This window comes from Aquila chrysaetos, chromosome 10, assembly GCF_900496995.4.
Source record: "Aquila chrysaetos chrysaetos chromosome 10, bAquChr1.4, whole genome shotgun sequence".
NCBI lineage: Eukaryota > Metazoa > Chordata > Aves > Accipitriformes > Accipitridae > Aquila > Aquila chrysaetos.
In genome coordinates this window covers 18,342,234-18,356,297 of record NC_044013.1, presented here as the reverse complement: position 1 = coordinate 18,356,297, position 14,064 = coordinate 18,342,234, and the positions used below count along the sequence as shown (strand labels likewise).

Sequence of the window (14,064 nt, the reverse complement as noted above, 5' to 3'; positions counted from 1 at the left end):
AAATAGAAGTAAAAAAAAATTAATTGAGCCGTGGTCGACCGTTCATATGAAATTAAAGTATCTGTGTTCATCATGTCGTGCAGTCCTAATGATCGCAGAACGTAACCTAGCACCAATGCAATTTCAGATTTCAGGGCTTTAATATTTTAGAAATTCCTTCATATTTGGTAATATAATGGACTAAATTGTTCTTTTTTTTTTTTTCCCCAAATTTGACATTAGTGCTTTAAATGATGTAGAATTAATTTTTCAGAATCTGCCTAGCAACAAAAGATACTCTCTCTCCCTCTAGTGGAGGATAATAAAATAGTTTTCTTTCCGTTTTTGCGTGTATAAACCACGAAATAATACTATCAGAGGTTGAAAGCTTTTCTGAACAAGAATAGATCATAATTTGTGTTTAATGTATAACATAAATGTTATATGAATAGCAGTGTAATAAGAGATATTTTCATATTAATATTTTTTCTGCAAGTGCACCGTTTTTAAGGAGATCCTTAATGGTATAAATTGTAAAGTATTTATGTGTGTAAATATTTACAGGTATCTAGACACATTTTAAAGTAGCAATACAAGCTTAGCGGTTAAGGTTAAAAATAAATCCTAATTTCAAAAGTAAAATACAGCATGCTTGATGTTGAACACAGGAGCATCTTGCATGTTGGCATTTGCCAGATTGATCCTCAGTTTAAAAAGCATGTGCCTAAATGATAAACTTTTTAATTTAATCCAAATGTTTTCAGCATTTGTGGTGTTCACCTTAAGAGAAGAAGGAGACTGCCACAATACTTGGATGCAATGTGTATCCCTCTCTTCTTCAAAATTAGATGTTACAATCTACTGTTTTGTTTCAGTCTCCTAATAAACAAATGTTTAAAGAACAGCATAAACATCTTCCAAGCACTTAGTATTCGTTGTAAGTGCAAACTGCTTATGTAAGTAATGATTTACAGGACTAAGTCCATAATTAGGGTAGTAGAAAATACTTCTTATGTATTGCTGATTAAACAAGATGTGCCTATAATTACTCCACTTCTAGTTTCCAAAATATAACAAGACCATTGTTTCTTGGCTAGATTTGTGTTACTGTTTTCAGTGGAAAGTTTCTTATTCTGCTGCTGACCTTCTTTTTAGCACATTTTTCTATTTTGTGTTTTTATTATCTCACTTTCTCTATTAGTATTTTTCTTTCCCTTCCTTGTTGCCATACAAAACTTCACACAGATAGGTGGAGAAGCTGTCAGTCCAGGGGAATCTGAAAGATGGTGTGGATGTAGGTAACTCCAGAGTCTTCAGCTCTTAGGAAAGGGGCCTTCTCCACCTGCAAGTCGCTACCTTGCACTGAGTGTGTCACTGTTAGCATTTTAGTTCAAGTTTATTTGAGTTTGTGTATTTGTTGTTCTTACCAAGGCACTAAAGGGTAAAAAAGCTACTTAACAAGAAGTGCTGGGTGACGGTTCTGGGTTGCCACTGTCCCATTCAAGTACCAGCAGAAAATGGACCTCTTAGCAATAAGGAAAATTTTTTCTTTTCTTGTACGGGGGGAGTGACGCCAAGGACTGCAGTGCAATGAGTCACTCTAATTGCAATTGCTGTAAGTAGCATAGAAACTTAAAGAGTGGGGTGAAACAGTGCACTAAGAGATTATACAGAAGAGATGGTGGAATGCTCTTCAGAAATGCCAGTATGGCCTCCTGACTATCTGTGCTTGAAAATCTCCTCCAGCATGAAGAAGAGAGGGAATGGAGGGACAGAGGGATGTAAGAGACAGTGCTTTTGTGGCTGTCGCAGCAGCTCTGCACTTCGACCTGATAGAGATAGGCTGGCATAAACACATCCCAGGCTCTGGAATTTTACAAAGTATTTACGGCTCCATTAGTTTGTGTGGTGTTTTAGGGAGGGTGGCAGTCAACAAAAAGCAGAGGAGCAAAGTGTGAAAGGGACATTTGTCCACTCACTGTTCATATTATCAAATGAGGAGAGAGAAGTAATAGGTTGCTGGCCAGGATAACGTAGTAATGTCATCACACACACCAGCCTGTATTGGTTGGTTATGTTTTCCCAAATGCTGTACTCCTTTCCCTTTAGTGTAATAAGAATGTAATAAAGATTATTATGAGCGAGAGTGCATCAGCTCCTGGGGCATTCAGAGCTGGTTGTTAACTTTTCCCTGGTTTCAAAATGGAGTCTTGAGCTGTAGCGGTCGGTAGTTGTCAAAAGGACCTGGCAGATGTTTGGAGATGCCCTTTCTGCTTGCTGCGATGGCTACAGCTGAAGTGGCACCAAACACACAAAATGAAAAAGAAAAAAAAGAAAAACTATTACATGTTCTCTAATTTAAATCAGTTGATCATCTGTGGAGCTGCATTAATAGAGAATGCAGATATGATTTTTAATACAACTTTATTTTTTACGTGTTAAGAAAGGGAATGATTGTTAACCTTTATAAGCTTCATTTTGGAAGCACTTTTAGTTCATGTTCTGAAATGGTTTTTCGCCCAGTTAATGTGTTCCTAACTTTGAGATGATGATGATGATTTCTGCCTTTTAGTATTTTCAGGGGCACTTTGTTTTTAAGATTCAATATTGCAGACCCATTTCTCAAGATTTTCTTTAAAAGGGCACATGCTTTATTCAGCTCATTTCATTACTGACCTCAAGATTTTCTTTAAAAGGGCACGTGCTTTATTCAGCTCATTTCATTACTGGCCTGACAGTTCGCCGAGTTTGCATTTTTTAATTTGTTTCTTAACAGAAATGTAACGAGACCGTAATGAGAAGCTATAATTAGCACTAATGAGGCCTCCCGGAATGAACAGTCACCACTACATGTCACCGTCCCTAAAAATAATAAGGTTTCTGCGCCTCCGGTTGCTCCTTTCCCCCCGGTACCCAGGCGGAGGAGATACTGCTCCCCTGACGCGCTGGCTGCTGGCGGCAGCCGCCTCCTCTCGTAGTTGCTGTGCCGAGCGAGGGCTTCTCTGCGGCTTCCAGCCATCGCAGACCCCTCCAAACCCGGACGCCTCAGGGACGAGAAGGAGCCGAGGACCTCGATGGCGGCCGCCACAGCAGGGGGGGCTGTTGGCGCAGCCAACCCGGCCCGGCGCGGCCCGGCCCGGCGCGGCCCTGCGCCCCGCGGGGCGGCCAGTGGCGGAAGGCCTGAGCGGGGAGGCTGGTGTTGCAGAGTCGTGCCGTTAGAGGACTTTACCCTCACGGCTGCTTGCTTTGTGTTCCAGGAGTCCGAATTAGGCACGTCTTTAACCTGAATTTGTCACGGATGAAAACAGCAGCTCAGTAAGGTGCATCACATGCAGATGTGACATACCAGACTCTTCGGGCAGGCGGGAGTGGGGAATGATGCCAGTTAAATCAGTGGAGTGACAGCAGGTCACATAGGAATCAGACACGTTATGCTTTCTGAAAATGTTGAATTATTTGGTAAGGATACACTTTTTAAAATACTTGTTTTAACCAAAATCCATCTGAAAAAGTTGCTGCTTCAGATGTACCAAATAAGATTTAAAATATTTTTGAATTCCTATATTAATTTATCTTACGCTGTTGTCAACTTACTGACGTTTTGATAGGTGATTTAAGTAAGGCCATTATAGGAAAAGGGGATTTATTGTTCAACAAATAGTTAGCCTGTATCCTTGGAATTTTATAAACGTTTGTTGCGCTAAATAACAGCTGTTAACTCTTGTTGAGTATCTTTAGTATGCACAATTCCTAGTGCTTTACAAATCATTATAAACATTACATTGTTTCACAAACAATGCCATTTACGTCACAGAGAAGCCAAGAGACGCGGAGCAGACTGCTGAGAAGACTGGAAATAATGAGCTAGTCCTCTGACCCCATTTTGATGACTCTTTGACCCAAAAAGCGGGTAATGCTTGATAGGCGGGTAAGGCTGATAATCCTGGGCCTCTAAGGAGGTTACAAATTGCGTGCAGTAAACCTTAGAATCCTTAGTGGTGTTCACATCAGGCTCAGAAATCTATCCATGGTTTCAATACTTACTGAAACACACCTGACATCTGTAGAAGGGAGGGTTCCTTGCTGACGGCTGCAGTATTTTGAGTATAGAATATAGTACAGAAAGTGTATGTCTGACCTTTGTGTCGAAGTTAAATTACCCTGGATGTTCTCCCTGCAGTTCTTCTGGGGAGGTGAGGATTGACCTTATCCTCGGTTTTTGAGAAAAAAATGTTGTGGACTAACTAGTAAGACTACTAAATGATGAGGTCTTCATTTTCCATAGTTACAGCAGCTTTATAGAACCAAATCTAACCTTACTCTGTCAACAGCCAACTGCAAACCCTCATTACCTTTTGTACAGTTCTCATCAAGTCCCTTGGCCTGATTCTGCCAGAGAGCTCCAGGCGGCTTTAGGTAACTGTTCTCACAGTATCATTTGTCAGACCAAGGTTTTGACTTATGCAAAATCAGAAGGGGGAACAGTCATCACCTGATTGCCAAGTCATGGTTTCAGTGGGAGAACACAGGGAAAGAAAACTGTTACTAAATCTTTCAAATGTTAAATTATTTTAACTAATTTTACCCTCAGTTTCATTCACTACTAATTAAAGTTCATTTATAAACAGAAGAAAAAAAAGTCCTACCCAGTGATAAAAAATGTTTTGTGAAATACTTTATTTATAATAAATAATGGAATAAATTGTAAAGAAGCCTGGATTCAGTAAATGTGTACACTGACTATGAAAATTGCCAGGAAGTCTTTATATAGAGAGTCTGTCTCATGAAAAACATCAGTTTCATTATTGCCTATTACACAGGACCAAGTCCATAAAAAGTTAACATGTATGACATTAATCCTGCAGTGTGCACATCTGGGGCCTAAATGATACAGAATATTTTTCTGGGGTTTTTTTTTCCTTATGTTTAAAGAGCTAGATTTGCATTTCAAGTTGATGCCTATATTAAGTCTCTTGTTTGGGGGGATTATTAGTTTTTTAATATTTTAGAGGTCTTATGTCCATCTGCTTTGTTCCTTCTGAACTTCTGGCTGCTTTAAGATGTTTCAAATTTGACACCTAAAAATTGAGATGCAATGACTTCTGATGCTTTGATAGCAGTACAGTGTGTTGTATTGTTAAATGTATCTTGATTTATGTGTTTCTTAGTGCAGTTAATAACTTCTTTGCTTGCAGTTAGCTGGAGTGGCCTGCAGCTGCTCCACTGAAATCTGTGGGTGTTTTTTAGCTTTGACACCAGCGTGAGCCTGGCTCTGCTCTAACCTAGACGCTGTGCAGCTGCTTTTTACCATACTTGCATGGCTATGATAACATCGTATTAGTCAGAACAATGAGGAGGCAGAAGCAGAGCTAAAATTGAAGCTTTAAGGATCTGACTCATTCCGTTTCTGGCACAACGAGGTGCAAATTGCACTTCCTGAGTTTGCAGCACACCTAGCAAACCTCAATTGCAGCGCACCCCAAATGCGCTATGCTATGAAAAGGCCTGCTTACTGCCTCAGTGCATACCCATTAACTTGCACGTTGTTGCTTCTCATTGCTAATTTAATGTTGGTAGCGGCTTCTTGTAGGATGTTAGCTGAAAGCAGGCTTTGTGTTGTTGCAATTCTCCTTACCAGTTTTGCAGTCTTTGCTCACCATCACCGGGAGAGGACTGCTTGTAGTAACAGTATCCTGATAATCTTCAGCTTGACAATAACTTGACAGATGTAGGGCCCCCATCCTCTCTGCCCTTACCTTTTGATATTGACAAGTGGAATACTAGTAATTGCAGTACCACTCAAGGTGGTAATAAGCAGCATATTGCCTAGTGGTTTTTTTTCTCAGAAATAGCAATAAACCTGCTTCTCAGATGTGTTCCATCTGTTCCATCAACCAGAATAATTTTATGACCCCAATTCCATATAATTGTATCCAAAAAATCCCAAAGCTGGCAAGCGCGCTGGCGTCTTGCTGAAAGCACGTTGCAGCCCCTTTCAAGCCACAAGCCCTGTCTGAGAAATACCAACAAAAGGTAGTGCACTGTAGTAATGTAAGTCAGATTCAGCATATACTGTGAATGGAGATAGCCACAAGGTATACTCAGCATGAGGAACCCGCAAAAGGAAATTCTGTCTGCGAATCCGTGGTGGCTAGAGCAAAGGAGGAGCTTTCAAGGGCAAGTCAGAGAAGATGGTAGACATGTTTTACCCAGTGCCCTTGTCGTTACACAAAATATTCTGGTGCAGATATCCCTGCTTGCTGCTGTTTTCTACACAGGATACCAGTTTGCAGCTGGTAGTGAACATGAACAAAGCAAGGCATGCTTGTTGTATCCCGAGGTTGGAGCGACTCAGGTTCATGGATTTCCTTAGTTAGAATTGACTTGACACTTGGGTATTTTGTCTCTGTTGAAACTGGAGTTCTTTAACGAATGTCTGAGACATTACCTATAATTTGTCAGACCATCACAATGCTCCAGCTAACTTCTTAGGACTTTCATAGACATCTGCTTTGGGGAAAGGCTGTTGTCATTCTAAGGCTTGGAACCAAAATTTGGATCAAAAATATGGAGGTTTTGTGGTTGTTTAACCCACATTTTCCAAGCCACTTAGGTTTTTCTTCCACAGTTAAAATTCACTGTGTACATCTGATATTCTCAAAAGTGATGAAGAGAGTCCCAGGAAGGAATTTTCATTAAAGGTGAGTTAATTTTTCAGTTATATTATTATTTACATGTATTTATTTCTACAGTACTTAGAAGATGCTCTCTTGAAACCCCCTGGACAAATGGAAGGCCATAGTACTTTATAAAAACAGCAACAATCCAATCTCAGATGCAGAACTGAGTAATAAGCAGTGAGAATGGGTAGTGCTGATGTATAAGGAGGTATGCTTGCTCAATCACATCTTTCATCTTGATTATCTATACTTACCTTACTGAGTGCCATGACCTTGTAAGAATCACTCAACCTATTTCCCATGGGCTATTCTTTTCCCTATTCCTTCTCATATTACTTTTAATATTCCGTTATTTAAGAGGATTTATTTCTGAAACACTTCATGCATTTCTTAGAAAATTTTGAAACAGCTTTGAAGGCTTGTTTAAGGGACAGGTGAGGTGAACTACATGCAATTAAATAGTTTATATCATTCATGCCATAAGAAAAATACCAAAAGCTCTTTTTTTTCTATTCTACCTGGGTGGAAGAAGGATTTTTGTAAAATTTTCAGAGGGGAATCCTAGAAAATACATTGGGAACCCAAAGAATATTGACAGAGTGATAGAGCGTCCTCCCCAAATAACAAAAAATTTGGACAATGAGTGTATATGTTCCCTTTTCTGTGAAAGAGAATCAGAGCAGCTCAATTGTGTATAATATGCCATAGGCTATTAACAGGTATTCTACTTAACACAACTAATTAATTAGGAGAATTACATTCTAAGTAGAGGATCTGAGTTTTGTTACTTTTTCTGTTTCTATAAAAATTCAGACAACCATGGCAAATCTATGATAGCTGTGAGGTTATTGTATTTATGACAATATTTGTATCTCTTGCTGTTACTCTTTTGGTTGAGTCTGAGGTGGCATAAAAACATTGTAAATGCCTAGAGAAAGATTCACGTTCTACATACGTAAAGACATCCTAGACATTTTGTTTTTTAAAGTAGCTTCTTTATTTTAGCTTCTCTTTTAATTTTTTTTGCTTCTTCTTTTACAATGAGCAGTATTTTAACAACACAGAGAAGGAAACAGAAGCATGAACTACTCCAGTTTCAACAGAGACAAAATACAGGGTAGGTTAATTTTTTTGAACATACAATCAAATTATATCATATTCCTTTAATTATCAGGTGTTGATAGGCATGAGTGTACTGTTAAAATGCATATTATCTCTTTTTTTTAAACTCATGCTTTCCAAATAAAAGCCTGGATATTTTCTACATGAAACTCTTAAAAATAAAAGGTTGAATTTAAGACTACAGTTTGTGTGACACTGAAAGAATAAAACTATACCCAGTAGCCTAAACTTCAGATGAATGGGAATACACCAGATTATTTTTCTCAGTAGTAAGAAAAACTACTCCTGGAAAATGTACTTTTATATTTAAACTCTGCAGGATATATTTGAAAATTAATCTTGATATTCTTCAGTGAGCCTGCTCCCTAAGATTTGATGACATATGTCTTTAAGTATTGCCTTATTACCAAATTTTCCTACTTCTGAATTATTTTTAGATCATCATTCTCATAATTTAAGTTCACTGTGTTCCTATACTCTTTTTGTATTGTGAAACTTCTCCAAATGACATTCCTGAATTTCAGAATAGGTTATTGGTACAAAACCAAAATACTTTTGAATGTGTCCCATCTTCTTAACTTTTTACCTATAGTTAACAACATTCTTTCTCATGAGTCTGAATAAAACTGGGATACAAGCTAGAAAGCATTTAGCATCAAATCCCACAATCACGCTTCCATCTCGATCCAGTCCTGTCCCATTGAAACCAGCAGTACCCTTATGCTTCAGTGGAAGACAACCTGTTATGTTAGCAGGAATTATACATAATTTTCTGGCATCATGTACTTTGATCTCTGGTAGTTTTTTTACATCTAAGGACAGTAAAGAAGTCACAAAGTGTCCTTCCAGGCATCTGGGTTTCCTTTGTTTTTAGTTATGATGAGGACCATTGTGGTCCCAGGCAGGAGGAAATGAAAAATCAGAGATCAGGAGTTCAGATCATAAATAATAGAACATTCTGGGTACATATGTAATAGTTCTGAGAGGAAAGAAGTCATCACAATGTAAGTAAATAAGGCACTTCTGCACTGTAGAGAGATGATTGTCTTTAAATAACGTGGTGGTTGTATTTGTCCTGTTTTGCAACAAGACATTGTTTCTGCTAGTGTGTTGTTACTATATCACATAGGTGGCAGAGAAGCCTACAGACATATTGCAAATGTGGAGTTTTTTCCAAATAGAATTAGATTCAGTCAGCTTTATGACATTATGAACAGTTTAGAAATACCTTATCTGAACATCAGTGTGACCTGTTCACAAGTGATGCCTTCCTAGCAACTCACATTGTAATCCACATTTTTTCTTGTTTGAAATCCCCATATTAGGATTACAGTTAGAATTAGGCTAGAATCAGAGCTGTTCATATGGTGCTATTTGGGATGAAATTCAGTTTCCTAAATAGAGGCTTCCAGTGCCTTTTAAAACATCCTGAGTTGCCCAAGGCATCCATATGGGGCTGTCAGATATGATGGGGCTGTCAGAATAAGGAGACCCTTATTCTTCTGGAGCACAAAGTGGTTGAAAGGTGGGACACACTATAGCTGCCTGTTTTTAGGTAGGTGAAATCCCCTCCGTACTGTCAGCAGACAGCGTAGAGTCAGTACTGTCACAGCTACTGCCACTGTTGAAAGGGGAGTTCCTTCTCATGTCACATAGCAGCATCACTGACTGCAGGAAGGACCACATAGTCCCCTTAGATCCAGACACTTCACCATGATACTGGCTGAGCAGTTAGTAAATACGAGGTCCTGAATGTCAGATTGGCCTGCCCGTCTTGAGAGGGTGGAGTTTCCTTCTGCTGAGAGTGTATTCTGTTTTATTGGCATTACCAGACCTCTTCAGCAGCTAAATATATAAGTATTATAAATCTTTTTATTTCCACAGTGACCAAACTTTCAGATTTTCAGTGACTCAGATTATGAAAAATTTTTAAACATATTCAGTCAAAATTAGTATGGAGTTTTGAAAGTCAATAGATGTAGCAATTACAAAAGATAGTATAAGACAGATTAGAGTGGAGATCTGGTTTTAATTTCCTTTAAATCTTTCCTAATTTTTCAGCGTAATATCAGTGTAATGCCCATTAGTAGTGCCTGAAATAATACAACTAACATATATCATGGGTTTATTATTTTGTGTAAGTCCCAAAACGGAAGAGCTTTGCTTCTATAGATAGTCTAATTAAAAACTCCAAATGAATTCTGTGATGCTTTTAAAATGAAGCTTTAGCTTCATCTATAAACATTGCTGATGCACAAACAGGTTTCATTTCCTATTAAATCCCGTGTTAACATTTTTTAAGCTTTTTAATATTGGAAAATCTGCAAGATGAAGACTTCTATACCAGGAAATTCCTTCAACTATGGCAGAGGGCTACAGAAGATTTCCTAGAAAAACAGAAATATTCCTAGAAAAAAAAATCCTAGAATATCCTAGAAAGGTATCAGTGTGGCATTGAGTGATATGCAATCTAGACCTTACAAGATGTCCTGGAATTGTTGTGGTGAAGCCCATGAAATGTTAGAGAAACTGCTAAATTAGGGTAATCTGTCTCTCAGTATCTGCCAGGATGATCCGAAGGCTGCTCTTGGTTTTTCTGGTAGCTGAATAGTCTACCAAATGAGGACAGCTCAAAGGTGGCTTAAAACTGTGGCATCTCAGAAATTCTGTTTCTTCAGCCACGCAAGTAAAACCTGTGGGGCTTTGTTTCAGTATTTCTCACCCACACATAATTACTATTAAGCTAATAGAGTCACACTAGTGTAAAGCCAATCCAATCTAAATAAGAGCAATAGACAGTGATTGCCTTTGTGGCAGATGAAAACAAAATCTTGTTTCCATCCCAGTGCCTCAACTCTCAAGTTTCCAATGAAAATCCTGGGGAAGCTCTGCTATGCTGAGTCAAAAAAGGCTCTGCCATCCCAGACCATGCATTTAATCTTGGATTTTTTAAACAAAAAAAAATTTCACTTTTGCAAAGAGTGATATAAATATGATAGGTGAAAATACTCTATGAATTTCTAACCAGGCAGGTAGTATAAAGATATGTAGCATGTGAAAGTTTTGCTGTAATATGATAAACCTGAGTGTCTGTATTGAATCGGGTTGTGTTGTTCACAAAAGATGCACTGCGGTAAGACATATTGATATTGATCATTCCCTGTTAAAGATCCTTCTGATTTTGCAGACTACCTCCTAATAGCCATCTCGCATCTAAGCACAGAACTGAGGTTCCTGTTAAATGCCAACTAGGAGCACTGCAGACAGTATGGAGCTGCTGCCCACACTGGGTGTGAAGCCATGCTTGAATGTGTTGTGGGTAAAGACTTGTGTGAACAGGCCCCATGGCTCCATTACAAGAGCTGTGAAAATTCATAAATTGAAATTTTACAGTATGCCTGCATACTGATCTAAATCAGCATACAGATCTAAACTGCAGATAAGGCCCTTAAGCTACTGTTTCCTTTTGCCCATACATAGGAAATGACCAACTGATAGACAAATGACTAAGCAAAGCATTAGTTATTTATGCACATATGAAGTTAACTTTCTAGGGCCCCTGACAACCACAGGAGACAGCGGTTTAATTTTACTTTGTCTATTCTGCATATTCTAGCAAAAGCAATAGCAGTTTTCTGTGTATTTAGTGCATACTTTCGATGAGTTCATCCTTGTACACAACAAATGGAAGATAGAGTGCCTACTGTATATGTATATTTATGGCTGAAGTAGCTAAATGTCCCACTTGCTAAACAGATTATATTAGGAGACCAGGACGCTGTTTTGTGACAATGCAGTGCATTTTAAAAATAGCTCCACATGCCAGTGTTGACACTGTTGAACTGAAGCTGTATGACTGCACAGAACCCTGGTAAAAACAGAAGCTGGCCTGTGTGGAGTAGTTTGAAGCTTTGGAGCCATAACTCTGAAGTAATGCATTAGTGTTAATAGGTTGACAGGAAGAGGTGACTCTGCCTCCTGTGAGGGAAGCTGTAGTCGCTGGCCACTGCTTTCCCGTTTGTTTAAATAAAAGAAAAAATGTTAATGTTTCTCTTTTTGTGAAAAGCAAGTACACATGCAATGTTTGTCCCTGATATATTCATCAAAATAAACTTCCTGTACTCTGTGTTTTTCCCAAAACTTTTTGCTGCACGTGTAGATCATTTTAAAGCATGCTTATCTCTTCTTCATGTGCTCAAAGGCCACATATATCTATGGATACTACATGTCACTTTCTTGCACCATGCAGACTCAGTAAGGAGATGCTGACTCTGCCCCATCCGTGTACTGTCTGTATTCAGAAGTATTCTTGAAGAAGATAACTGTAGGTATGTTATGTAAAATCTAGCTATACAGTTTTGTCAAGTCAGAAACTATATGTAGTGCCTGTGTTTATGGCTTACTGTTATCTAATAACCAACTACAGGCTGGTCTTAGATGTAATAAAAATTAGGCCACTGTGTTCTCAGAAGCAGCCATATTAGCCTGGAAACCTGCTTGTCTGTAGGAAGCCTGTGGCTAACAGTTGAGTGACGACTAGCCATGAGCAAAATGAAATTTGCATCAAAGTTATTATATGACTTTTGAAAACAGGACTTATGCTCCCAAATTATCTAACTGCTTTGGAAAGGCTTAAACTCTAGTATCTGTGTACATACATACTTTCTTAGCTGATGGTCACACGGAAGAAGCTGAGACTCCTCAGATCATTTACAGTATCCTCCTTGCCTCTAAAATATCATTCTTTGAGTGCTCGTCTCTGTTTTCAAGTATTAAGTTCAGTCTTCTTAGTAATGTGTACGTTGGTTAAATGCAGGGAGCATCTATTAAAGATGCCTGAAAATCAAACACAAATTACATCGCAAGTTATCTCAAGGAAACCCAGCATTTAAGACTGCATTTAAAAGATTCTGCATTTAAATAAAATTAAGAAAATATTCGAGGTTGGGGAGGCATTGAAATATCAGAAATACAAGACCCTGAGATGGCTAAACTTCAGTGGAGGACTGATGCTTACAACAGAATAGTTTCAAAGACTTTGTGCACATAACTTTTATATTTATCTATTTTTCATTTGTGGGTTTTTTTTAAGTTGGTAAGTAAAGCCAATCGCTAGTGATAATTGGCAAAGCCAATTTGTCTTTAAATGAAAAATCATATCCTGCTGACTAAAATTTTATCTAAAATACTGTTCAGAACGGTCATCTATTTGGATATTTGAAAGCAAACATTCAGAGCAGATTATATCATACTAAGTGCCATATAGATACTATCATGAATGTACTTTATTTTTCTAGTAAATGTAGTACTTGTGAAAGATTCTAGAATCATGATTTTGGAGGCTGAAATATTTTAGCCATTAGGTTTATTGTATTGCAAGTTTATTTCCCTGCACTACCCATCTGCCAATTGAGGGACCATCAAGAAAGTTCAGTGAGCATCTTATTCTCTTTGTTTGTCTCTTGGTTTGCCCAACTGATTGAATCAATTTAGCTATCAAAAATGATGCTTTTTATGATGAGGATACTTTTCATTTCCATACTCTCTGTATTCATCTTTCTGCTAAGTAGCTATCAAAAGGAGACAGTTAAGGATATGCTTTACAGGTTCTGGTATGATACTCTTTCAACCATGAAAACCAATATATCCCATGTAAAGGTTACAGTAAAATCAGCTAACAAATGTGTGCAGACAAACCTCTCTTATTGTGAATAGCTGCTAACAATGCTTGTGGTTGTGGGGTAAAATACCATCAAGCTCACTGTACAAATTATGATACCTTTGGGGGTTTTGTTGATTTGTTTTTGTTTTTTTTCACAGGACCCGGGAGCTGGCTTTAAAGATCATGAACATGTTCAGTAATTCATCAGAAGGAAAACGCTCAGTATCACTGCATATAGAATATGTAGTAAAAAACATCCCTATATAGCATTGATTTCATTTTTATTACTTCAGTTAGGTTGCTAATAACAAAGATAGTTTCAAAATGCTTTCAAAGGAAGAAAGAAGTTTGGTATTTTCTCCTGTGCCGTCACCTCCTCTGTTGTTCCCTCTTCTGTGACCTTGGTGCTGTCTGTTATACAGTACAAGTTGTTGATGTGAGAACTTCAAAATTTGTAATCTGGATAATCTTTGGAGTACAAGGAACAAGTTGTAGAAGAGCTTTTACTTTGATGTCACTTAACCAGTGTCTTGCTGCATATGCTGGCCTTTGCAATATTTACCACTGGTGCACTCAGTGAAACACTAAGTAATCATTTGTGCTTGGATTGTAACAAAGCTT

General features: G+C 38.2%; 1 long non-coding RNA gene across 2 annotated transcripts; it reads left to right on the top strand.

Moving 5' to 3' along the window:
• The first annotated feature begins 3,172 nt into the window (after positions 1-3,172).
• On the top strand, positions 3,173-13,953 carry LOC115347055. Of its 2 annotated transcripts, XR_003925361.1 has the most exons (5): positions 3,173-3,299; positions 6,608-6,680; positions 7,708-7,776; positions 12,031-12,109; positions 13,602-13,953. It is a non-coding gene; the product is annotated as an uncharacterized LOC115347055 (long non-coding RNA). The 2 variants fall into 2 exon arrangements; XR_005933383.1 differs by having other exon boundaries at positions 12,031-13,953.
• The last annotated feature ends 111 nt before the right edge of the window (positions 13,954-14,064 follow it).